Consider the following 8,201-nt stretch of genomic DNA (forward strand, 5'->3'; position numbering starts at 1 on the left):
TACCTAACATAACTCTACACATTTCTGGTTACAGAATACATTTATTAGTATCCTAACTGTATCCTAAATAAAATTTATTTTGAAGTAATTAACAAGTTTATCAAGTGGTCTTTTAAATTTTGTTTAAATCTATCATCCTTATTTTTTATTTATCTTGCTTCTGTAACACAAACTAATCTTGACTAATTTGAGGAATTGCAACTTTTTTTCAGAGTTGGTTTCTTTCTGTATAATTTTTTAATATTAAGGCTTTCAGTAGGAATTACATTCTGCAGTCTGCTGTAACCATAAAACTTAAATGTTTAGTAGTTCATATGTTTAACAGACTATGGAACTTTATTTAATCTCATTTTCTCCAGGGAATATGTACTTACTACAGTCCGAATGTTTGTGTCAACCCAAATTCATATGTTGAAATCCTAAACCCCAAGGTGATGGTGTTAAGAGATGGGCTTTTTGGGAGGTGATTGCCTTCATGAAGATAATTAGTGCCCCCAAAGTAAAAGGCCCAAAGAACTGCCTGGTCTCTTTCACCACGTAAGGGCAAAGCTAGAAGTTTCCATCTATGAACAGAAAAATGGCCCTCACCAGATACAGAATGTACTGGCACCTTGACCTTGGACTTGCTAGCCTCCAGAACTGTGAGAAATAAATTTCTGTTGTTCAAAAGCTACCCCAGTTTCTGATATTTTGTTATAGCTGCCCAGAAACTAAAACAGTACTACTTCATTCTGTTTGAGTTTGACAGAAAAATGAAAAGAAAACAGAAGGCTTCAAAATATAAGTATATTGACCAACAAAGAAGGCAGCCCTTGGTCAAATGCTACTCTTCAGAGGCCCCTCAGAGATATGAAATGTGGGATCAGTATCTCAAAGAGATATCTGTACTCCCATGTTCATTGCAGTATTATTCATAATAGCAAAGATATGGAAACAAAATTAAACATCCATCATTTGATGGTTAAATGGATAAAAAGGAAATTCTGCCATTTACAACAACATGGACGAACATGGAGAATGTTATGCTAAGTGAAATAAGCCAGACACAGAAAGACAAATACTGTATGATCTTATATGAAGTATCTAAAATAGTCAAACTCATAGAAGCAGAGAATAGAATGGTCATTATCAGGGGCTAAGAGTGGGGTTGGGTGAATGGAGAAATGTTGGCCAAGGGTGCAAAGTTTCAATTATGCAAGATGAATGAATTCTGGAAATCTAAGTACAACAACGTGTCTGTAGTTAACAATAATGTAATGTATACTTGAAATTTGCTAAGAGAATAGATCTTAAGTATTCTTAACACAAGAAAGAAAAGAAAATCGTAAGTATGAGAGGTAATGGATATGTTAACTAGCTTGAATGTGATTGTTTCACAATGTGTACATTACAACAAGTGATATACCTTAAATATATGAAATTTTAATTTATGAATTAAACCTCAATAAAGCTAGGGGGTGGGAAGAGGTAGAAAGAATAGACTGGGGACAAGCCGGAAGCAGGGAGACCAGTTAGGAGGATGTTGTAGTCATTCAGGAAAGAGATGACAGTGACTCACACTAGGTTAGTAGCAGCGGAGGCAGTGAGAAGTGGTCAGATTCTGGATATATTTTTGATGCAGAGCCAATAGGACTTCCTGATGGATTGGATATGTGATGGCAAAGAGGTTTCAAGAATGACTTCAAGGACTTGGGCCTGAGCAAACAGAAGTTACCATCAATTGTATGGGGAGAGCAAGCTTGGGGTGGACAGAATATCAGGAGATAAGGGCTCTGCAAGACCTACAAAGAACTTACTTTATGAAGTGTCATTGCTTTCAGCCAAAAGAAAGGGGGATAAATTAATAAACTATCAACTTAGAAATGATCTCTGAGAAAGAAACAAATGTGCTGTTGAGCAGGTACTTCAGGGGAGTAATTTTCTCAGAGGTTAGAATGAGGTTGAGCAGCTTTCTAAATAAGGATGGCTTCCCCATCAAAATTTAGAAAATAGCTGCCACTTTTTCTACCCTCTGGGAACTTAGTACTAGAGAGAATAGTATTCTTGCGCTTATCACCTTCAATAGTGACTTCTAGGTCTCCTACTGATCTTACACTAAACACATCTTTCATCCTAAAGTAATCAATGTTTATCAAATGAGACTAGCAAGTTAGATCCAGGAAATATGGTTTGAGAAAATTATTAACAATGATAAAGTAGAAGTTATACATAAACTAAGTTAGGAATTACCTGTTGCAGTAATCCTAGTAATAATAATAAATTAACTAATTAGCAATTTATTACCATTATTAACACAAAGAACTTCCTCTGTGCAAGGCATCACACTAAGTTCTTTTATGCTTTATCTAATGTAATCCTCTTCACAATTTCTTGATTTGACTGATGAAGGAGACTTAGAGATGAGTTAATTTTCTAGAGTCCATAGCTCAGAAGTGTGCATCCAGATCATAAACTCACATTTGACTGATTCCCCAATTTATGCTAGCTAGTTACACTGCAAGAATAAGCTTAACAATTTAGAATTAGAAACCTGTCTCTGTCTCTTCCTCTCTTTTGCTTCATTTGAAGATTTCTGATATCTTCATTTGATAGACTTAGGAGTTGCCATAAGCACATCTTAAATGGATGGCAATAACTGGGGTTGCGGTGGTCATTTTTCCACGTATCATGTGTGAAGGCTACCAAAGGGCTGCTTTATCTTGGGCAGAGCCTCCCCGGAACAGCATGAGCTAGAGGAGGAAATTCTGGGAAACCTTGATGTCATATTCCAAAAAGTGACTTTTTTTTCATTTTTTATGCATTATCTTAACTTGTCTTCATAATAATCACTTGTTTTAGATAAGACATTTATCAGCATCCTCATGTTAGAGAAGAAATTGTTGCCATAAATACTAAGTGATTTGCCTGGAGTCAGAGAGCATGTTGTTTATATCTCTGGGACTAGACTCTTTGATTTTTTTATTACGTAGGCTGTATATTATTTTCCTTCTTAAAATAAAATTTATTAAGCTTTATTTTATATACAACAAAATTCATCAATTTTAAATGTACAATTCAATGAGTTTTGTTAGAAGTTTACAACTATGTATACATCACTACAAACAAGAAACAATGTAGCTTCTTCTTACTTTCTGTAGTCAATTTCCTCTCTGAGCCCCAACACCTGACAACCACTGATCTGTTTTCTGTCACTAGAGTTATGACTTTTCTAGATTTCATATAAATGGAATCATACATTCTATAGTTTTTGTGTCTTCTTTGGATGTTGATCCATGTTATTACATGGATCGTACTTTGTTCTTCTGATTGCTGGAGTATTCCATTGTGTGGTGCACTACAGCTTGTTTATCCACTCGTCAGCTGAAGAACATGTGGGGTGTTTAGAGTTCTTGGCTATGATGCATAAACCTACTATGAACATTCACAACAGCAAGTCTTTGTGGAGACATATGTTTCTATTTTTTCTTGGGTAAATATCTAGGAGTGGAATGACTGGATCGTATGGTAGATGTATGTTTAACTTTATAAGAAAGTACGAGTTTCCTAAAGTGGTAGTAGCACTTTAAATTTCCACTAGCAGTGTGTGAGAGTTCCAGTTGTTTTAGTTCCAGTTGTTTTATACCCTCACCACCACTTGGTATTGTAGCCCTTCTGGTGAGTGTGTAGTGGTCTCTTATTGTGTTTCAATTTCCGTTTAGCCACAACCAAGGGTTTTGAGGAATAGAGATTGGAAGTAGGACTTATCTTCCAGCATAGCAGAGACGTTGCATAAGCTATGCCTGATTTTCCTCTTCTTTAAATTGTGGCTAATTATAGTCACCAACCTCATAGGATGGTTGTGAGGATTAAATGAATTAGTACTGTGAAATGCTTAGAACAGTGTCTGGGGCTTGTTAAAGGCTTAGTGATTAGCTGTTATTTTTTGTTGTTGTTATGATTGTCATTATTTTAGCACAAAAAGGAATTGAAAACTTTTGTTAAAAGGTCACATTGTAAATAATCTTTATGGTGCTATGAGACCTGTTCAACTGTTTTATAGTACTAGGGGGAAACTGTAATAAGGAGTGGTATGGAACGTGTCCACTTCTTCCATTTCCACATACTCCAGATACCAAATCAATTGGCAGAAAGCAAGGGGGGGAGGGCTCCAGATGACGAATGGGGAAACTCACTTAAGAATCCACAAATAATGTCAATATTGAGGTTGGAATTAAAGGCAAAAGTGACAGAAAAGCACTTTAGGATAAATGCCCCAGGTATAGGAGGTAAAGGAAGAGTTAGGAAGTAGAAGCAAGCTAGCCAGTGCAGGCAGATATCTGAGGCGAAGCCTGGAGCAGGCTAAGGAGCCTTCTGAACAGCTCTGGGAATGATGGTTTGGATGAGCAGGGGAAGGCAGACAGAATGAAGCAGATTAGCAGAGCAAGATCTAGACCCAACTAAGGAGAAGACTGAGCTGGTGCTAGAAAATTAAACCAGGTTTGAAAAAGGGCAACCTAGTGGTTTCTGTAGGCTGAAGATAGAATCTTTTCTATCGTCTTTTCTGTATTTTATATATTGCTTTTCTATATTTTATATGTTACTACAAACTGAGAATTATAAACTCCATTAACCCCCCACCCAAGAAAGCCAGCGAATATTTCTACAGATATAATAGCAAAACCCTCATAGTATATAGAGTAAGCCTACATCTGTGACAGAATGTGAGTCCAGGTCCTTGACAAATAATTTCCCGCCCTTACTCTTTCCATGGTAGTCACTAAGCATCACAGTCTGGGTGACCTTGAGCCTCATGCCCGTCTGCTCCAACCTTCCTGCTTTGACCCTCAGGCCAATCAGACCTCTCCTACCACTCTTTGTAGACCTGTTTCTGACTGATTTTCCCATTCTCTTCCCCACATCCCCATCCCTCTACATTCAGCCTCAGGAGCTCTCTACCTGCCCCTTATCCTGACACTTGGACCTTTGGCCCCTGTTTTTTCCTCCTCTCCCCTACACTGTCCTATCGTCCCTATCACACAGCACTCTGATGCCTCCTCAGTACGAGCAAAAGCACGAGGCATATATTTAGCATCCTCATCCCCTGAACTGTAATCTCATCACTGAAAAATGCCTACTGCGCTGCTGTGTCCACCTCTGCTCCTCTCAGACTTCGCTGAGCTAACAGGGTGTATTGATCTGATGTCAAGCTCAGTTCCTGTTTCTGTCTTCTCTGGTGCTTTCTCTCTGTGACCTTAAACAAGCCAAATAAATGTTATACCTCCTGCTTGAAGGCAGGTAAAAACTGTCCCACTTCACAGGAGATTTGTGAGGACCTATTAAAAACCCCTGAAGTGTTTTGAGAAGCCGCCTGGTTGTTCTCAGGAAGCGTAAGTTCTCAACGGCATGGCTGCACGTGTTCGTTGTAAACATGGCAGATCATAAGAAGCTCTCATGTCTGGGCTTTAGAAACAGCTTCCTAGAGATAGGAACAAACAAAAATGAAACTGCAGTGTGGCCAGCCATCACTTCAAATGCAACCAGAATGCACATAGCCATTAGTACTGCACTCTTTTCTGTATCCAAAGTGCTTCGAATATAAACATAACATCTTCTTTATTCTATTTTCCTCATTTAGAGGCTTTCATATAGGAAACCCAACAATTAATATATACAAGAGTGTGTAGTAATATCTTTTATGGTAAAGAAAGTAAACTATGAGAGGTTTCAGGCAAAAATTTCTCTTATGTTATTTGGCTGAATGAAACCACTCACTAATTTACATCTGCAAATATGCCTTTGAAGTGACAGCAGTATAGCTCAAAGCGTATTGTATAATCAAAATGTGGGTGAGGGATACTAAGAAAAGCAGATGATGCCACCCCAGAAGGCTCATCTGTGGGATTTTCAATGTAAGTATCTTAAGCAGGAGAGAAGATTCTATCCACTGTGGCAGGGAACCTGGGACAATGTTTTAGAATCAGAATCAGAAAGGAGTCCAGGGGGTTTACAGGGCTGTGAGTGACAGCACCCTTAGCCCAGATCTTCTCAAGAGTGATGGGGTGGGCAAGAAATTGAGGTTGGCAGGCCCAGGGTCTAGCCTTCTGCTTCTGTTCCTTTTTCCTCTTTACCATGTCACTTCACAGAATCAACCTAAATAAATCAAAATGGCAGAAATCAACATTCCCTGTCTATAACCTTAGTCTGGATGGATAAGATAATTTTCTAGGAAGGGAGATAAAGGAGACAGTTCAGAAATGTAAACAACAGTCATGATCAAGCTGGATTCAGCTGGAACCATTCCCCTCAGGCAGAACAAGCTCCTCCATGGGTTGTAATCTGACAAAATTCCTCAGAAGGAATGAAAAAGGAAAACAGCATGTTTGTGTAGACCCCAGAGAAGCACCTTGCCTCACGCCATGAGCACCTCTTCAAAAATCTCTTTTATTCTTTGGTGTTTCTTTTTCTCTCTTGCTCCTTCCTATGCTCAGTTTCCTGAACATATAAGTGAGAGCCAGGGCAGTCACAGCTTCTGCTAACACAATTTAGTGTCACTCAGAGGTAACAGGGGCACTCATTTCTATGATATTCCAGGAGAAAGAATATTACTCAGGCCCAACAATAGCTCACGAGTGTTCTTACATTCTCTCTCCCAGACAAGTGGGGTTCTGCAGCCCTGGGCTCTAGCTGAAGCACAGTAGCCCTCAAGTCCAGGTCAAGTGGGGGTAAGTGTCACTTGCACACAGGCTGAAGTGTGTGCAGCAGGGAGGATGATCTGAGAAGCAGCCTCATGGAAAGAAGCCAGTCAAATGTAAGCAGACCATTTCAGGGAGATATCAATCTGAGGGGCTGGGAGAGGGGATGAGTCCAGAGGTGGGGCTCATTAGGCAAAACTGAAAGCCAGCCACTAAAGGAAACTTAAAACAGAGGGTAGAGGAAAGACCCTGAATTATGTCCTGGCTCTCTTGCTGTTGTGTTATTTTGGTTGTGTCATTTGTTACCAGAAGACCAGACTCAGCTTGACCTCTTGCATTCAACAAATGACTTGAAAGTCCAGAAGTTGGTGCAAGGATTGAAAGGTTTATTCAGATAACCAGCATCTGGAGAATGACCAGGTTAAAGTCACTTCCCCTTCTGATGCCTGTTCTGGGTGGGGTTTATAAAGGGGAAAATGTGGGATGAGGTAAGGGTCTCTGTTCTGAAAAAAGTGGGGGAGGGAGGTTGGGATCAGCAGATAGTCTGAGTCAGATGTCAGGGTCCCATGATGGATTGGGAACTTCAGTGTCACAGAGTCTGAAGTCAGCTTCAAGTCCTTGATGTTACCTTGGGGTTGAAGTCCTTATCTCCTAGGGAGAGCTCAAGGATCTGTCAAACATCATAAAACATACCTGACTTGGATTTCTAATTAACATGGATGCAGTTTTCCTTTAAGTAAGAGAGGGAGTTTATAATGAGCTAGGTTGTCTTGCCTCTTTCTTATATCTCTTCTTGTTTGCAGCTAATTAGAGAGTTAAGAAAATCAAGAAACTTCATTTCGATCCTTAATTTTAGGTGCACAACCTCTGAAATAAGTCAACATAAGAGGGGGTGATTTCATCTCTGGGCAGTCTCAGCCATATGGTCAGTCTCTCAATTCTGCTAACCTCAAGGAATTGATGAGTATCAGTATTCCATCATGGGCATAATGATAGCGTGTTATGAAAATGAAATGTGATGTTGCATGCAATGCATTTAATAGAATACTTAGCATAAAGTAGAGGCCCCTTATATTTTATCTACTAAAATTACTTCTGTTATTGTTGCTGTTACTTATCCTTGACAAAGGGGAGAGTGGCTTTATCCATTTCTATAGGGATTCCAAGTACTTTGCGTGACAAGGAGCAATTAAAGAAATCCTTCCTGGACAAACACGAGGTATCCAGCACAAGTGGACCCCCAACTACTCTCCCCATATTAAACATGAGGAAACTGGGCAAAAAGAGATTAAATAGGCCGGCCCGGTGGCGCACTGGATAGTGCGCCGCTTGGGAAGCGCGGCGGCACTCCCGCCCGAGGGTTCGGATCCCACATGCAGACCGGTTCCCGCTCACTGGCTGAGCGAGGCGCGGGAGCAGCGCCGAGGGTTGCAATCCCATTGCCGGTCCCCGGTCCGGTACGGGGGCAACATTGAGGGTTGCGATCCATGGCCGGACATGGAAAAAGACAAAAGACAAAAAAAAAAAAAA

Source organism: Galeopterus variegatus, unplaced genomic scaffold, assembly GCF_000696425.1.
Source record: "Galeopterus variegatus unplaced genomic scaffold, G_variegatus-3.0.2 Scaffold3646, whole genome shotgun sequence".
Classification (NCBI taxonomy): domain Eukaryota; kingdom Metazoa; phylum Chordata; class Mammalia; order Dermoptera; family Cynocephalidae; genus Galeopterus; species Galeopterus variegatus.